Below are 20164 nucleotides of genomic sequence, written 5' to 3'. Positions count from 1 at the left end.
ACCGCCTTTTACACTCGTAATGCGAATAAGGACCTGGTCATTCGTAGGCTACAAAGGGTTTTAGATAACACAGGAACCTGGGCTCGTCGCTGGCGCGTCAACATCAATCCTGAAAAGACATAGGCTATGTTGATCACCCAGAGACTCTGACCCCCCAACGCGCCCCCCCCCCCCCTTTCACGTACACCGACATGGATCCCGACTTCCCTGGCGCAGATCCACCAAGTACCTCGGCGTAATCTTGGACTCGAGACTAACGTGGAAACCTCATATAGACGAGATCGACAGGAAGGTCTGCGCCAGAATGTCCATCCTATACCCGGTCCTCAACACGACCAGCTCCCTTCCCTGCTCTGTAGGACTAAACGTCTATCAGGCCCTTATACGGCCAGTAATGGAGTATGCGTGCCCTGTCTGGGGATACGCGGCAAAGCAACACCTGGACAAACTCCAGAGGCTGCAGAACCGCGCCCTCAGAAGAGCACTGCACCTGCCCATGGGATTCCCCACCGACGATCTGCATGCCGCTGCCGAAATCCCATTCCTCAAAGATTCCAAGATCTGTCAAGGGCCTTCTACGAGAGCTCTTCCAGATTTGGAAATAACCTCATCCAATCCTTAGGCCAATATGACATGTCCCGCGATAAACACAAACTCCCCATGACGATCTTCGACGACTAAGTCGAGGAGAAAAATCCCAAACATCTCCAAATCCTAATACCAATCCTTAATCCTTAAAATACCCAACATCTCGCCAACCTCAGGCAAGTACTAGACACCACCAGAATACCACCACAATACACAGACAGCCAAAACAATCAAAGACAATCACACAATTACAACACACATTGTGGAGTAAAAGCCAACAGGCTACAAACTCCTCCTCCATACACTTCCCCAAGGAGGGGAAAGTGAAAGGTGAGAAGGGAAGAGAGCCCTCGTTAGATTGGTTACCGCTGCTACAATGACAGGTTATCAAGATTTCAGAGAGTTCGAAAGTGGTGTTATAGTAGGCGCACAAGCGATGGGACACAGCACCTCCGAGGTAGTGACGAAGCGGGAATTTTCCTGTACGACCATTTCACGTGTGTACCTTGAATATTAGGAATCCGGTAAAACATCAGATCTCCGAAATCGCTGCGGCCGGACAAAGTTCCTACAAGAAATTGACCAACGACGACTACAGAGAATCGTTCAACGTGACGGAAGTGCAACCCTTCCGCAGATTTCAGTGCTAGGCCATGAACAAGTGTCAGCGTGCGAACCTTTCAACGAAACATCATCGATATTGGCTTTCGGAGCCGAAGGCCCACTCGTGTACCCTTGATGACTGCACGACACAAAGCTTTACGAGTCGCCTGGGCCCGTCAACACCGACTTTGGACTGTTGATGACTGGAAGCATGCTGACTGGTCGGACGAGTCTCTATTCAAATAGTATCGGGCGGATGGACGTGTACGGGTATAGAGACAACGTGAAGAATCCATGGACCGTGCTTGTCAGCAGGGGACTGTTCAAGCTGCTGGAGGTTCTGTAATGGTGTGAGGCGTGTGCAGCAGGATTGATGTGGGACCCCTGATACGTTTAGATACGACTTGTCAGATGAAACGTATGTATGTAAGCATCGTGTCTGATCACCTGCATCCATTCATGTCCATTGTACATTCCGATGGGCTTCAGCAATTCCTGAAGGACAATGCGATACCCCACACGTCCAGTATTGCTACAGAGTGGCTCCAGGAACACTTTTTCCGAATTTTAAGACTTCCGCTGGCCACTGAACTCCCCAGACATGAAATTATTGACCATATCTGGGATGCCTTGCAACGTGCTGTTCAGACATAATCGAGTCCATGCCACGACGTGTTGCAGCATTTCTGCGTACTCTGCTTGGTGGGGCTACACAATATTAGGCAGGTGTACCAGTTTCTTTGGCTCTTTGGCACTTCTGCTCAACACATCTGTGCAGACCCTCATCGCACATAATACGTCGTCTATTCGGTAGGTAAGGCCCGATCGGAAGCGAAATGAAAACCACAGTGACAATGCGATGAATGTCTGTCCCGATGTGTTGAGCAGTGTCTCTTGTATGTCGTTTGATCGCGTTTCTTCGCTCGTTCCAGTTCTGAGAGCAGTGAGCACGTGAAGATGCCTAGAAAATTGTGTCTCCCGCGAAGTATGAGGGCTTGGTGGACAATTTCGCCTGATGTCATGCAGCCCTCACAACATAACTGTCTTGCGTTTCCGTCTTCATGACAGTTCTCGACTGCGCACTACAGGGGCAATGAAGATGCTCCTGCAGAGTTTTCGATTGGAAGTGTTACATTACCCACAATATAGCCCCTAACTGACCACCCCTATGTTTCATCTCTCTGCTCACATGAACCACTGGGTATCAAGGCAAAACGTTCTGGCACACACAACGAGCTGCAGACCAGCACAGAGAATTGGCGAAAAGCACAGGCAGCTACCTTCTATGAGAAGGCTATTGGAAAGTTCGTACAACGCTATGACACATCTATAATTGGAGCTTATTCTCCGAATAGCAAAAATGGTTCAAATGGCTCTGAGCACTATGGGACTGAACATCTATAGTCATCAGTCGCCTAGAACTTAGAACTACTTAAACCTAACTAACCTAAGGACATCACACAACACCCAGTCATCACGTCTCCGAATAGCCCTCGTTTGTTTACACACACACACACACACACACACACACACACACACAAAATAGGTGTGTGTGTGTGTGTGTGTGTGTGTGTGTGTGTGTGTGTGTGTGTGTGTGTGTGTGTGTGTGTGTGTGTGTACTGTCCCTATCAATTCATGTCGACAAAATGAGTATCACGCTGCATCAGACTAATATGGGGCCGCTCTATCGAATGGGCACGTAAAATTTCGCTTTAAAATAATTTTATTCAGAACAGGAAAAGAAACCGACTGTTTCCGTCGACACTGAGCGTCGGGAAAATGCAACTGATGTCTGTTAGTAGAGCCACCTGGTATGTAAAATTTTCGCACCATGTCTGGCTTTGTGGCATCTCACAAAGCTTTTACAGTATTCATGTAATTGCACGATGTAAACCTTTGGCGACACACGCAACTACCAGTCTGAATTCAAGCTCTATCCACTCTCGGTGGGACATGTCCTCATCAACTGTGGCACTGGCAGCAATGATTTCTCCTGTAAATCACTGATGTTGACTGGCGTTTAGAAGACTCTGTCCTTAAGACATACCCCCACAGAAAGAAGTCGAATCGCTGTAGTATCAAGCGACCAGCAGAACCTGGGAAATGGACCACACCAGCGATCTGGAAACATCTGGTCTAAAAAATCTCGCATAGTCTGAGCCCAATGTGGCGGTGCACTATCATCTTGGAACGCGGTACAGTTAAAGTGACTCAAGGTGGACTACTATAATATTGATATCACAATAGAAAATCCGTAAACCAGCGAGTCCAAAAGGCTGATTATCACTAACATAACTACTCTTCTGTTATTTACTTGTGAGTTTATGGACACACATGGACTACGAACTGTTTGAGCTCACTGATATGACTGTATTACAGTAAGGCGTTATGGACCTAGTATGGACTACGAACTGTTTGAGCTCATCGACATGACTGTATTACGGCAAGTCGGAGTGCTATCTTACATACAGCCAGTGGTTTCCTCGCAGAAGACAACCATAACATAGTTCCTTTTCTGCTCTTGGTGAAGCATTCAAGAAACGGCAAGTTCCGCCCTAAGCATGTTTGCTGTTCAGGGCGTAATGTGGGAGCATCAAATTTTCAGGACCCCATGAAGGAAACGTTTAGCAATTTGCTTTAACCAGCACGGACAATGATGCTAACGGAACCATCTCAATGTGCAGGAACTAGACTTCATGCGGCGTTTTTTATTATTATTTAAAGATGAAGTGCGCGCGCACGCAAGCAACCAAGCACAACCCTACGCGCTGATGAGGCCTAGTTTACACATGACTAATAATATTCTAGCAGTTTTAATCGTCAAAAGTGCTTCAGAAACATCTGCGCCTCAACAGTGTTACACAGCTGTGTGCGTGTGAGAACACTGACTATATCTTCTACTGCTGGATAAATCGGCGAGATTCCACAAAGGCCCTATTGCTGCATCTGACACTTAATTGCCCTCTCTCGGAATACTCCAGTTACTCTCAGGTAATAACAACAAGATACATAGTCTCTTATACAAGTTGTAGACTCCGCCTCTAATACCAAGCGACAAGTGAAGCGTTATCAATTTTACACTTTGTACATATTTAAGCTGTAAGCGTGACTTGGTTGGTGTGTTAATTATTAGAGTAATAGCTCGAATAGTAAGAGGTTCTCCGACAAAACAATCTGACTGATATGATTCGTGCGCAGGACCAGTGCACGATCCCAACTTTCGCCTATCACGGACAACAGTCACCTGCTGAGCTTTCCAGACACGACTCACAACCTGCCTCACAACTTCAACTTTCAACGTCCCCGTCTCCTCTGCCACTTTCGTAACTCCGAAGATGTTCTCATCGTATCACGCTCTGTAAATTTCTCGCTGAACGTTGACTTTCTTTACAATATGGCACCGCGGAAAAGAAAGAAAAAAAAAAAAACAAGACGAAAAACGGCAATTTCTAGATCGTGGATGAAAAATACGCTTGACATGCCCCAGCGTGCACGAGAAATACAATGAAGTTTACTGCCAACAATACTTACTTGAAATTTAAAGGAAGCTTATACACGCTATTTCAATAAAGTTACATAGAATTAATTCTGTAGTTGAGTTTTCTGAAGTATCGCACTTTTTGAGTTGTGTCACTGTTCTTGCCGGGGTGCGGTATATTCAGCGCTTCATTTGACGAATGCTGCTTCACCGTTGTGTACGATGCCCCAGACTGACCGAGTCTTGTCGGAATTAGCAAGCGTTATGGGCTGTGCTCGATGTTCGCACTGATATTGTGTGGAGAGCACATGGTGCGTCGGCGGTAGTCTTAGTGCGAGTAATCATGTTGTCCGTGGAAGTGGGACACCGACAGCAGGAATTGGATTCTCAAATTTCGCATACCATTTCAGTCTCTCTCTCTACTGGTTGTCGGCAGCATTCTGGTCATGCTGGTCGAGATGCTACTATTTGTGTATCTTTATCTCGTGTGCTTTTCCTATCTGACTGCATTTATCTGAGTGCGAGGCAGTGATAATCCTGCTACGCGTTAAAAGTACGCTGTGCAGGGTGAAAGAATGGCTGTGGAAACGGGTACAGCAAAATCTCTGAACTTGTCGTGAAATGAGCTTCGATTAGGAATGTTGTTCTGATCATATTATCACGCTACTGTTGTAAAAGACTGTAATTAAAGCCGGTAACGTTCGGCGAACAACCTTGGGCCGTGTGAGCTCTTTCTGAGAGCGGAAAAGTGTGTCCTCCCAGGAAAAGTGTCTGTCCCCTACGACTTTATGAGGAAAGAGACCAATATTTATGTAACTACGATAGATCTATAACAAAAGCTGAACACCTCGTATGCTACGTGCGTGTTGATCAATACATTAATTAAATAAACACCTTAAGTAGATCTATACACAGAAATTTTAGCATCAACCTTGCGTTTTAGAAGCTTAAATTCTGCTAATATGGAATGTTAGTCTTCCTCCAAAAAGGTAATTCTCCTTGCCCATCAACAGGAAAAGTCTGGCTGCGCCCGAAAATTATGTTTATGAAGACTGATGTTTACATTTTAACCCTCTAGCAAGTCTTATGAATGAAGTACGTCCGCTATTCTGACACTGAGGCTTCTAGATTTATCATCTATGATAGACATAATTCGCTTAATACTGAAATTTTAAATTCCTCAGTATTTAAACTATTTTTTTTTTAAAAGGAAGCCGATTTGAATTAATTGAGTTGAGAAAGATTTCATACAATACAGCCATCGTTGGTGAAGCATCAGGAGACTAGCAAGTCACATACTACGCTTTTTTGTTTCTTTTCGTAGTTGAATTCTTAAGTAAGCAGTAGTGGCGTGGATACGCCGTCTGCGGACGCAGGAGGAGCTGGCCGCAGTTGGCAAACACCTGAAGACGCTTATGGCTGCGGTCAGCCGTCTGCAAGCGCCTCAGGGTGTGACGAAAGCTGAATAACTGGCGCATAGCGTGAGACATCTCCGGCGTCGCTTGATTCTCACACGGATTCTGCTGTCGAGGCACATTGCAGCGTACTAGGCGCGGGGGATCTCGCACGCACTGCAGGGCGAGCGGCGGTTTTCTACGCGGTCGCGACGGTCTAGGTGTGAAGACGTGGAGTCTGGCCGTCCGGCCTAGCCCATTCACTCTTGTCACTACCTTCGCACGTGACAGATTTCCCGGAAGACGAAAACCGTATTTCGGAAACGGTTTTTCGCTGTCGTGTTTACATGTTAAGATCTGAAGCGGACTTGATAGCCCAGTTATATATGGGGCCTACAAAACATCTGATACAGTTTATGATTTAGTCAGCAGAATCGCTGTCTCTCTACAATTAGTTCACATATTAGCCGAAAATTTTTAAGAATTAGACGAAACCTGACAGCCAAGGCACGTTTCAAAACCGGTTGCGTTTACATGGGCGCGCGAAAGTCGATTGCGGAATTGGAAAAACAGCAACCAGAAACGGATTTCCAGAATCGATTTTGAAGTGTTTACACGACAACCCAGTATTGGGAAACCGGTTTACGAAATACTGTTTTGGGAGCTCTACGTAAACGGTATGTTTGAGTGGGCAGGTCAGCAGGGTAGGAGCAGACACGGAGGGGAGGGGTTCACTAGTTATCGGGAGCTCCCATCATAGGCGCGTTATGGAGCCCCGTAGAGAAATAGCATCCAAGGCGGGAAAGAATTCCGATGTGCACTCGGAGTGTGTCTTCATCCGAGATGTGGAGCATTCCCTGCCTGCAGCTACCTAGCGTGCATGGTGCAGTGTTCTGAAAGTTGTTGCTCATGTCTTCACCAATGACGCCTGTTGGACTCAGTCGCAGGGTCGTACCCAGAGTCGAACGGGGTCCTTTTGTTTGGAACTTAGTGGAGGAATCTCAACCGGAGGCTTCTTCGATTCTGTGACAGTCATTGCCGCAGATTTTTCAACCTGCGCTATGGGGTAGGGGAGGGCGGGAGATAGGGAGTTGTATGCTCGACTCCCTTTGGTAGGTCAGGGGTGCACAACACGAAGGACGCAACAATCAGTACTTCTGGAGTGCACGGAGGGATTTTTCAGGCTACGCGGTACAATGAGTTTCTCTGATGAGCGCTCGCCAGTCGATACGCAATGAACGAAATCAGATCGCGTACAAAGTACACACACTTCGACCGTCAAAATTTTACTAGTAAATTATCGAAGAACTTCCCGAATTTACTGCCCTCCATGAAATTTAACGTGCTCAAATTTTTCTCGGGCCTAAGAGCTGGCTGAGACCCGAAATAGTAAGCTCTGAGGTGCTCATGGAACGTATATCGGAAAGACGTATTAGAGGCCATAGGAGGGGGCTTGTTCATTGCAGTTGACAAAAATACTGTCTCTAATGACGTCGATTTTGAGTGTGGCAGTGAAGTACCTGGTCGCATATAACAGATCTATGTGAAATCAAATATTGGGGTATTTGAGATTTTTGCCACCCACCCAATTCCACTCTGACAGTGACTCATTCGACTGTACTGTACTCTCAGTAGCGCGGAAGTACCCAGGTTATGATATATTAGTTGGAGACGACTTGAACCTGCGTAGTACAGATTGCGACGTCTGTGGAATGACTGCTGGGAGTACAGTCAGTCCTGCTAAATACTTTTGAACACGTTTTTCGAAAGCGTGTCCTGAGCAGCTAGTTCGACAGACCACACTCAAATTTAAACTAATTGTTAATCGCGCTATGGAGACGTACGGGCCTTTTTTGTGGATCAAGGATGGAAAGACCATCTGTGGTTTAATGTTCAAATTGGGAAAATGATGAGGATACCGAGGTTGCTGCCATCTCTGGTTAAAAAAATGGAAATGACAGGCAAAAGTTAGAAATACGTGCGTTTGTAAAAAGATCGATGCGCGAAGCATACAGTAACCACCACCGTCATATCTTAGCAAAATGTTTTGCCGAGAACCCGAGAAAATTCTAGTCATACATAAAATCATTACACGGGTCGAAAGCTTCTATCCAGTCACTCGTCGACCAGTCTGGCGTGGCAATAGAAGACAGCAAAAGGAAAACTGTAATTTTAAATTTCACGTCAAGAGATCATTCCCGCAGGACGATCGCACACACATACCGTCGTTTGACTGTCGCACAGACTGCCGCATGGAGGACATAGAAACAGGCATCCCTGGCGTGGAGAAACAACTGAACAAGGAAGGAAACCAGAAGGTCGCCAGACCAGATGGAATCCCAATTCCGTTTTACGGTCAGTACTCTGCGGCAGTGGCAGGCGACTGGAAAAAAGCGCAGGTGACTCCGATGTATAGAAACGGTAAAGAACATGAGCGGCTCGAAGACAAAGTAACAGTGCTCCGTCAGTTCTCGTCGATGGCAAGTGTTAAAGAGACAAGCGTAAAGTCAGGACTGTCCCAGGCAAGTGTGATTAGGGCCGCTTTTATTCTTCATATTTATATATTATCTGACGGGCAGGGTGAGCAGCAATTTACAGTTCTTTGCTGATGACGCTGTGGTGCGCGGGAAGGTGGTGTTGACTGACTGTACGAGGATACAAGATGACTCTAAACGTAGAAAATTTTACGTTAACGCGGATGAGCAGGAAAAGATTCTTGTAAGTTTCGAATAAGGCATTAGTAGTGTACTGCTTGACAGAGTCACATCGCTTAAGTATCTAGGCGTAACATTGAAAGCAATAGGAAACTGAATGAGCATTTAAGGACTGTCTTAGGGAAGGCGAATCGTAGGCTTCGTAGGAATTTTAGGAAAGTGTGGTTCATCTGCAAACGAGACTTCATATAGGACATTTGTGCGGCCCATTCTGGAGTACGCCTTGAGTGTCTGGGATCCCCAGCAGACATGATTAAATAAAGACATCAAAGCAATTCGGAGGCGTTCTATCAGCACGCAAGTACTGAGATGCTTCATGAACTTAAATGAGAATCGCTAGATAAAAGACGTTTTTTGTCAGACTTCGTATATATGCAGAAAACATCAGGCTGCACTTAGTTTCTTACTCCCCGTCAAAATGAGGTTTTCCTCATAAGAGGCTACGTGACATCTTCACAGGTCCGAACACGTCAGATACATTCCAAATCGCTTCAAGGCTAGTAAACGACTGTAGTTCTCCAACTTGACTATTTTCTTCGCCCAATTCAATTTTTTCATCTTTTATTAGCGTTAGTGGCAGCGTCACCCTTCTAACTTCAGCGAACTACCACTGGATGGCGCTACTGACATGGAACACTACCAATGTTCCAAAATGTGCCATTTGTTATCGTAAAGCAAAGCTTAGAAATTGGCCGAGCAGTTTGTTTACCGTGAGCGTTTAAAGCGTGGGGAGGTGTTTGAAATCAAGCTTGCCATTCAAATATAGGCTTCCAAGCCTTTGTGGAAATCAGCTGGTGATAAGTCTCTGACAACTAAGCAAAGTAATCTAAACCATCTTTTGTTTTCCGTTTTACGTACAAATTTACAAAAAAGGATCTATCGATGATCAGAGTAACTGTTTAACAACATAAGAATATTTTCGGTTTACTCGCACGCAGCCCCAACAAACAGCTATATAGTAAATCAAAGTTACTGTTAAATATTTAACAAAATCTCTTTTTCTTGCGGTGAACAAGAGTTCCCTTCACACGCTATTTCAGTGTGTTGAAAAGTGGATGGTGAAATATCTGTGTCCTAGACTCCCGCTATTAAATACTGAGGTGGTCAAAACTAACATCGGCAGTGAAACTTTAAGCCAAGTGATTTTACACGTTTATTCTATTTAAAAATACGTCACAGCAGGTACAAGTGAAGGTTTGGCTGAAGTCCATTCTGAGAATTTATATTAAGAATACCCCACGATCGAAATAATGTGGAGCTGAACACACAGAGAGAGAGGGGAAAAAAAAAAATACTGTTTGCAGCTGCAGTAGCTGCCAATTCGCATATGTGAAGGTGTATGGGGGCCACGGGAGCACACCAGCGTAGCACGTTGTCGAACCACGGTAACTGCCCGGCAAGCACAGCGCCGAACTACACAGCTACCCTAACTGTTCAAATGTGTCTTTAATATACTACCTGCAACCACACAAAAATCCGGACGTTGCCAGAATTGTCTAGCACTCTGATCGCTGACGTGTGAACTAACAATTTAGTACACTTTGGCAGTACTGTAGGCCGCTCTAACGCACAGCTCTGCTTTTGTCGCCACTGCTTCATGAACATACAGCATTACTGCTTTTCCCTCCTCTTCCTACTGTAACTGCTACTTTTCTCTTGTTTCTCAGGGCAGCTCGACTGTAACTGCAGCCGGATTTTTGGCGAATTTTTCATTCTCAGATCTTTTGTTCCTGACATGAATGAGAGCAAGCAAAATGAGAATGAGAATGAGAACTGACGTATTCACATATACCCGGGGGACAGAGGAAACTGGCATGGCTACAGCGCGTCGTCGACCGACTGTGCCACCCGGAAAGAGAATGGCTTTAGGACATTGTTTCAGCAGGCACCGATGACGAGGACTACTAAAACGAAGCTCCTACTGTCAGGCCTCGTGGCCACGCACTGTCGACAAGCAGCAAAGACTGTACAAGGTTTATACAAATTTCACGAAACTGTATCTCCTACATAAATAAAGATAGAAACTTGAGGTGAATTTTAACTCGTGCACTATTATTATTATTATTATTATTATTATTAGAACGTCCCAACTTTACAAAGATATACAATGAAGCGCCAAAGAAACTGGTATACGAATGCGTATTCAAATACAGAGATATGACAGGCAGAATACAGCGCTCCGACCGGCAACGCCTATATAAGACAACTGCCTGGCGCGGTTGTTAGATCCGTTACTGCTGTTACAATGGCAGTGCCTGCTACATTGGCAGGTCGTCAAGATTTAATTGAGGTTGGAAGTGGTGTTATATTTGGCGCAATTTCAAGAATCCGGTAAAACATCAAATCTCCGACATCGCTGTGGTCGGAAAAAGATCCTACAAGAACGTGACCAACGACGACAGAAGACAATCGTTCAACATGACAAGTGTAGCCCTTCCGTGAACTGCTGCAGATTTCAATGCTGGGCCATCAAAAAGTGCCAGCGTGCGAACCATTCAACAAAACATCATCGATATGGGCTTTCGGAGCCGAAGAACACTCGTTTACCCTTGATGACTTCACGACACAAAGGTTTACCCTTCGCTTGGGCCCGTCAACACCGACATTGAGCTGTTGATGACTGGAAACATGTTGCCTGGTCGGACGAGTTTCGTTTCAAATTATATCGAGCGGATGGACGTGTACGGGTATGGAGGCACCCTTGTGAATCCATGGATCCTGCATGTCAGCAGGGGACTGTTCAAGCTCGTGCAGGCGCTGTAATGGTGCGGGGCGAGTGAAGTTGGGGTGATATGGGACCCTTGATACGTCTAGATACGACTGACACGTGACAAGTACGTACGCATCCTGTCTGATCACCTGCATCCATTCATGTCCATTGTGTGTTCCGAATGACGGTCAATTCCAGCAGGACAATGCGACACCCCACATGTCCAGAATAGCTACAGAGTGGCTCCACGAACACACTTCTGAGTTTAAACACTTCCGATGGCCGCCACTCTCCAAACATGAACATTATTGAGCACGTATGGGATGCCTTGCAACGGGCTGTTCAGAAGAGATCTCCATCTCCTCTTAATCTTACGGATTTATGGACATCCCTGCAGGATTCATGGTGTCAGTTCCCTTCAGCACTATTTCAGACATTGGTCGAGTCCATCCCACGTCGTGTTTCTGCACTTCTGCGTGTTACGAATGTTGTGTGTATTTCACCCGACGCACGACATAAATGCAGACGATGAACATCGCGTCTCATACCTCGTACTTTTGGAGCATCCCTGGAGTTACTTCACTCATTGCTGTTGCGATGCGGCGCCAAGACTCGAAGTCTTTGAAAGAGGAGGCGCACAACTCCACAGAACTGATCACATTCCGAGAGATTAGGTCACGTAGAAGTAGGGATGGCTGTTATAGCTAAGAAGACCAGTTCTGAAATAACCGATTTTCGGTTTTTTATTCCTATTAAATTCTGCAACAAACTGAGAAATCTAAGAATTTTGACTCTCGCAGTTTCGAGATACGCAGAATCAAAATATTAAACAGGAAAAAAAAAAAACTTCGTCGGTCGACTGTTCGCTGCTTTTCTCAAAAGTGGTAAGCGATTAAATACCACAAAAAAATCGCTATTCTCGTACTGATTCTCATTTTTTAAAACGCTGCTAAAATTTTTTGTAATTGGGTCATTACGAAAGGGTGAAAACTGAGGTTGAAGAACTGTGTTTCATTTCAATTTGTCCACTTCCAAGGAATGCGAGCAGATAAAGGCATATTATGCCTACACGGGTAGCACATCAGTTACTTCCTATCTGTATTGTATACTACTAATGAATTGTTGTTAAGTTTTTCATTTATTACTGTTACCACACTTTCCTCCATTATGTGACAGAAAATGCACATAAATAATTAATCTTTTAAAGCGCTTCATCGGACTTCATTGCTACCTCACTTATTAAAAATATTTCCAGAGTACGGTTGGTGCCATTCTGCAGTACTACAGATGTGCGGCGACGGCAGCGAGAAACTACCGTGTAGCCCACGTAGCCTACGCACAATGCACGAACGCGCGTACACCTTAAGCCACGACACACGGCAGCAAGGACATTACTGTCTCAGCTGGCCGCTGTGACCGAGCTAGAATCGCTTCAGTCTGGAACCGCGCGATCGGCCCGGTCGCAGGTTCGAATCCTGCCTCGGGCATGGATGTGTGTGATGTCCTTAGGTTAGTTAGGTTTAAATAGTTCTAAGTTATAGGGGACTGATGACCTCAGAAGTTAAGTCCCATACTGCTCAGAGTCATTTGAACCATTACTCTCTCAGCAATGCTGTACTAATTGTTATGCCATGTATTTGTTGCTCGTTTCTGCCGGCCCTGAAAAAATAGCACTGATCGCTTTCCCCATTTTCTATAACAGAATATTTCAAACCCATACAAACTTAACGAATAAAAATTACTCGTTTTTTAGAAAATGGTTTATCCAAAAGCGAAAAATTTAGCACTGCTGCTATGGCTAACTGATATTTCGGTTTTTTCATTCAGTTATTAACAGATAATAAACACCTGTTAAATCCGAGACCAAACAAATTCCGAAAAATACCGGTTATTCCTAACTAAAATAACGGTATCGGTTTTAACCGATCGGCTTTTCCCATCCCTACCTTCAAGTCCAGCTGTGCAATACGAGATTGGTACACCTTTAACGGCCTATCAATCGTTGAAGCAGTTCGTTACTCAGATAACAACGCTGCAGAGGTGAACTGAATTGTACCTGTTGCAACTGAGAACACAAAATTCCCCTTTGTTGCTGTACTATCACCTCGACTCGACGCACATTGGGTAATTAACGCGCGAACGAGCTGGATCCACCAAGGAGACACCTACTGACACCTACTGACCACTACTCGAACCAAGATGTTACAAATGGCACCAAGGCAAACTTTTAGTTTCGATGCGTATGTTACAATTCACTCTCAATTGCTACCTTCATTCACGTACAAGATACAGTCTTGTGAAGTTAGATAAATATTTTCCGGAGGCCTGTACCGTATGACTGACTCTTTTGTGAATATGAGCAGTAGCTATCCGATTTTTTTTCTTGGTGGATTCACTCTGTATCGCAATCTGTTATGACAATCCATTGGAATAATGTACGACAACTTAAACCGAACATGAGATATTGATATTCTGATATAAAATCGGTTTTTAAATTCCCTACGAAAACGCTTTGTGCGAGGAAACACTGCATCACCAGCTTCATCATCTATTGCACATAGTTAGGGGCCTCCTTGAAAATATGAGGAAGGAGGAGAACTCTTCCTGAGAACCAGTTCAAATGGTTCAAATAGCTCTGAGCACTATGGAACTTGACATCTGAGGTCATCAGTCCCCTAGAACTTAGAACTCCTTAAACCTAACTAACATAAGGGCATCACACACATCCATGCCCGAGGCAGGATTCGAACCTGCGACCGTAGCAGTCGCGCGGTTCTGGACTGAAGCGCCTAGAACCGCTAGGCCACCGCGGCCGGCTGAGAACCAGTAAGCCAACGATTTTTTAAAGAATTGAACTGCCCGAGTATAAATCAACTTCATACGCCTTATTATTTCACAAATCAATGTGACAAATATTTGACGTTAAGGATGTTAGCGAGAAGAAGTTTATGAATGGAGTGAAATTACGTTTGTGTGAAATTACGTTTGTGTGAAATTACGTTTGTGTGAAATTACGTTTGTGTGAAATTACGTTTGTGTGAAATTACGTTTGTGTGAAATTACGTTTGTGTGAAATTACGTTTGTGTGAAATTACGTTTGTGTGAAATTACGTTTCTAGTTTGTTGGAAGCTACTAAGTGCCCTGATTATGAAATACTGGGTGAATATACTCTGCGCAATTTGCACCCCATTTACGCTATCTCAAAACATGGATACGGTTTCTAGCTGTAATACTTGCCTTACTGTGTTAAGCCTTGAACATTATACTATGCGTTTTAATAAAAATGACAGCACTTTAAATTTTTAAACTCGGTAACAATTATCGAAATATTGCAAAATCAAGCCGCTAGATAGGCAACCTGGCAGTGGAACCGGGTGTATGTGCCCCAGTTTCGTCATTTAGCAACACACTGTATAGTAGGAGAATCAATTTTTCCTGAGCTTCCACGCGATGCGTGTTGTTCCACTGCGGTTACGGGCTCTGTGACGAACGCTTATTCTTGTGTTGAACAGTTTACATCAACGTTTTCTGTCACCCGTGATGTAACAGCTATTCCTGTTCAACCTCATGGAGTTGCGACAGGGAGAAAATGCGGCGGCCCAGCAGCGGAAGACAATGACGAAACGTGTGCACGACACAGTTCCTAAACGCGAAAACGATGGAGAACGAATTGAGCGGGGTAAACGCAGACGACCCTGGAGCCACTCTGCCGACTTAACCTTATTTAGCGCAGCTCGCAGTGTCAACAATACTGATAGCACCGTGACGCAACGAGTTCTGTTAAGTAACTGTAACACCACTTCCCCGACAGACAAAGTTTGCATGAAAGGAAATAAAACGGATATAATAAAGCAATTATCAGTGCAACTAAATGTGATGTAACTTATCTTGATAGTCAAGCGGAATTGCTCTTTTCCACCACGTGAACGTTCCTATTGACAATATTCTTCAGTTTACCCGCCCATTTCGCTTTAGTCTGCAGCGCTAGATCGACAGAGGCAAAACGTTGTAAGATGGTCACGGGTCATCAAAATTCGAGAACTACCACTTATGACAATCTTTCACGATGTGGCATGTACCAGACGCCTCTTTCTCGCGTCTGGTGCCAGCTACGCATTATACGAACGTCGTATTAGAAGTATATACATCAGAAATTCTGAAATCAATTTAGAAAATAAAGCTGTCCTCGAGACGATATTTGATTTGAATGCTGGACTGCGCTAATAGGCACAGCCCTGTTACAGGTTTGCCATTCCTCCGTCGTTCGAACAAACTAATCCAGCCAGTTACGAGGAAATCCCAATCACGATGAAACTTGCCAGTTTTGTCGTTAAACCAATCACTGCCAGATGTGGAGGATTAAGGTTACAAAATGGTCTTAGGTAAACTCTCCAGAGAGTTTTTATAAATATACATTTTGTGTTGAGTGCTACTGACAAGGGATTTCAAATTGATTCTGTGTTTCTAGATTTCCAGAAGGCTTTTGACACTGCACCACACAAGCGGCTTGTGGCGAAATTGCGTGCTTATGGAATACCGTCTCAGTTACGTGACTGGATTCGTTATTTCCTGTCACATGTTACAGTTCGTAATAACTGACGGAAAGTCAGAGTAAAACAGATGTGATTTCTGCCGTTTCCCAAGGTAGTGTTACAGGCCCATTGCTGTTCCTCATCTACTTAAACGATTTCGGAGATAATCTGAGCAGCCGTCTTAGGTTGTTTGCACATGAAAGTATTTATCGACTAGTAAAGTTATCAGAAGATCAAAACAAATTGCGAAAGGACTTAGAAAAGATAGCTGTGTGGTGCAAAAATTGGCAGTTGACCCTAAATAACGAAAAGTGAGAGGCCATCCACATGAGTGCTAAAAGGAATCCGTTGAACTTCGGTTACACGATAAATGAGTCAAATCTAAAGGCTAAAAATTTGACTAAATACCTAGGAATTACAATCACATTGGAAAGAACATACAAAAAATGTTGTGGGGGAGGCTAACCAAAGACTGCGTTTTATTGGCAGGACACTTAGGAAAATGTAACAGATCTAATAAGGAGACTGCCTACACTACGCTTGACCCCCCCCCCCCTCTTTTAGAATACTGTAGCGCGGTGTGGGATCCTTACAAGACACGATTGACGGAGTACATCGAGAAAGTTTCACGAAGGGCAGCCGTTTTTGTACTTTCGCAAAATAGGGGACAGTGTCACTGAAATGATACAGGATTTGGGGAGGACATCTTTAAAACAAAGACGTTTTTCGTTGCGGCGGAATCTTCAAGTAATTTCTCCTCCGAATGCAAAAATATTTTGTTGACGCCTATCTACGCCTAAAAACGATCATATTAATAAAATAGGGGAAATCGGAGCTCGCACCGAAAGATATAGATGTTCGTTATTTCCATGCGCTGTACGAGATTGGACTGATGGATACTTATTGTGAAGATGGTTCGATGAACCCTCTGCCAGGCACTAAATGTGATTTGCAGAGTGTAGATGTAGATATGGTATCTAACACTGTAATTTTCCTTGACGCGTATGCCAATTTTATAACCATAGCACATTCAATATGAAGCCAAGTGCCGTGAATAAGTAAATGTCTCGCGCTTTAACACACTGTAAACTTCATTAAAGCATGGAGAACTGACCATGACAGATGGCTGAGATTTAGGCTGTGGCTTTGCTGATTGTAGCCGTCCGGTATTCGCGTAGTACTGGAGAGCCGCAGAATACCAAGAGGATTCGTATTTCATTTCATGCAGAGTAAATTACGGGAGGCGTGGACTTTAGGATTCCGTCCTGTCCAGCGTCGTCATTATTTCGAGGATCACATCTAAGTTTGTTACAGTTATTCTGGTCAACTCATACCACTGCCAGTGACATCACGATCATCCTACATAAGCCGTCATTTGTTGTAAAGTCTCCTACGTCTCCCTTACCATTATACAGTGGACGCTCATTGCAGACTTCCAGCCGGCCGCTGTGGCTGAGCGGTTCTAGGCGCTTCAGTCCGGAGCCGCGCTGCTGCTCTACGGTGGCAAGTTCCAATCCTGCCTCGGGCGTGTGTGTGTGTGTGTGTGTGTGTGTGTGTGTGTGTGTGTGTGTGTGTGTGTGATGTCCTTAGGTTAGTTAGGTTGAAGTAGTTCTAAGTCTAGGGGACTGATGACCTCAGATGTTAAGTCCAATAGCGCTTAAAGCCATTTGAACCATTTTGCAGACTTCCTCGTTTTTGTAGTCATCTATTTCAAGGTAATTGGATAGGTAAAGGCCACGAGAGGGAATATACCGTAACTTCATCAGATTCACCTAAGTAACATACGGGTTTAATTTAAAACCTACATTGTGACAGACGCCGTCATTTTAAACATCCCCTCCCGATTGCAAACCGGCGTAGCTGCGAGAACATTATCACTGTAACATCTACGTTCGTTCGTGTTCCTCACAGAAAGGAAGTCCACAACGTTCGTTTTACGTTAACAGGCCCGAATAACAAATGCCAAACAGCTTTCTGTGACATTCGATGTACATTACGTATTCGTACTTCTATGACGATGTAGAATTTTGATGCTGCTAGTGGCGCTGCTTTGCTCTCCAGTATAGAAAGCAGCGCTTGACTTGATCTTTCGCGTTGGCCAAGAAAACATCATTTACAGAGCAGACCGGAGCAGAAGAAACCAGTCCGTGAAGGGAGCAGGTAAACTGGTGTTTCCCGCAGAAAAGCGCCTTTCTGGACCAAGGCGGGGCGGATCGTGACAAAGGGGAACGTGGGCCCTCCGTACAATAGCCGAGCAGGCGCCTTCGCCTATACAGGCAGGAGCGGCCTGCAGCTGCCTTCTGCCCGAGAAAACCGCGGTAGGGAGCTCAAACTTTGCAGCCGATTTCGGTAAAACGTTGCGCAACAATCGCGTACGCCTAGTACAACGTTCGAAAAAGCAAAAATTTTACACATGCGCTGTTGCTAAATTTGGTAGATTTGTCAGCATATTAAGTGATCGGTACCAAACGTTTTATGAAAATGGATATGGACGATTGTCTGATAATATTAACGCATTTTTATGTACAGGGTGGAACAGACCTAGTTACTGAACATCAGCACCCAAGATTTTTCTTATGAAATTTAATTAAAGACTAATGTGCAATGCATGCGACACGTTGTGGGTGCACTATATTTATTTATACATGTATTTATTTGTGCATTCATTTAAACTGGCCATAAACACATAATAAGAATTCATTATTACGTTGTTGTCGCTTAGGAGTAGTGACATCAAACAGAACCGTATGGCAACAGTAAGTACACAAGGAGTCGATGGGGGTAAGTTGACCTATCGAAAGAAGGCGAAAGATAATACAGTGAAATTAGCAGGTCAGATGGAAAGAAAATAACAAATTTGAAACAATGAGGAAAGTTTAGTTTAAAATGTCACAAGGATACTTGTTCCCTGCTGGATACAAAGGAAACCGCTGTTTTATGCCGAGAAAGAAGCCTCACCGATAATAAACTTAGAACTTTGATCTTCTTTTGAATGTAGCATAGCTTTGGGTAAGGTGCATACGACAGGGAAATTTGTTCCAATGTTGTACGGTGGAGATGGAGAAAGATTTAGTGTTACGCAAAAGTACAGGCAAGATACTGGACGTATCCCATCTGGTATTGCAGTCATAGAATGATAATAGGTATTTAAGTGTCATATTAAAAAGTAGGCTATGAAACTATGAGTGTGTGAAATGGCAGACGTATCAACGAGTACTTAACATCCTGAATGAAGTTACGCACGTCAACAAGCTTATTACGTGATTAGCACTGCGTTTCTCGACTACAAACCAGTTTCTCGACTACAAACCATAAATATTTTTTTCCAAATCTTATTTGAAAACGCACCCGCAACCTGAACGTTTCCATATCGTTAGGTAATGTAGACTGAACAAGGAGCCCTCATTACGTATCAGAAGCAAGCGAAACTTCACATAAAACGTTAGCGAAGGTGATCGTAAGCTGAAATGAGCGAAATTATTTCTCGGCGGGAAAAGCTGCTATTCGAGATCCGTTGGGTATCGTCAATAGATGACTTTGGGAAGGGCTAAAACAATTCTCTCGCTACATTGCGTTGCTGGACCGTTACGGCAGTGAATTGAATTAAATCAGTCGCCCCCATGATTCTTATACATCTTGCACCAGAACAACGTGTTTGACTTCTTGTCCGGCATACGAAGTATGGACAAGAAACTGTAATATTACTTGATTGCAAATCAAGCGGACCAGTTGCTGTTTCTTTAAATTGCCACCCCGTGTCATTTGCCAGTGGCTATAATACGTCTATCATTGTGCGAGTACAGTCAGTCTCTCTCTCTCTCTCTCTCTCTCTCTCTCTCTCTCTCTCTCTCTCTCTCATAAATTAAAGGCAAAAAAGAAGTGTAAGTAGTTCGCGAGATCGGCTTCGAAAAGTGATTCGAGTGTCAAATGTATTTTTTAGGCAGGATATCTGGAAAAAAATATACATGCATTTTTATGTGAAAATAATTTGCCCTGTAATAATGGAGCGTGTGCACGCACGTGACGTTTACGTGACGAAAGTTTGAATTACAAATATTTTCTTCACTGCTTACGTTTGTATGTTTATTTTATTTTTTTACTTTGGTTGGTTCTAGCAAATTTAGCACAGTTTTCAAATTTCGCT

General features: G+C 44.2%; 1 protein-coding gene across 3 annotated transcripts in view; it reads right to left on the bottom strand.

The window, feature by feature from the left end:
- LOC126483718 (protein MTSS 2) overlaps window positions 1-20164 on the bottom strand; it is a 346902-nt gene that overhangs the window by 57779 nt on the left and 268959 nt on the right. The window lies entirely within an intron of this gene.

The sequence above is a fragment of the Schistocerca serialis genome, chromosome 6, assembly GCF_023864345.2.
Source record: "Schistocerca serialis cubense isolate TAMUIC-IGC-003099 chromosome 6, iqSchSeri2.2, whole genome shotgun sequence".
In the NCBI taxonomy this organism is placed as follows: Eukaryota; Metazoa; Arthropoda; class Insecta; order Orthoptera; family Acrididae; genus Schistocerca; species Schistocerca serialis.
This window is presented reverse-complemented; position numbering and strand designations above follow the sequence as displayed.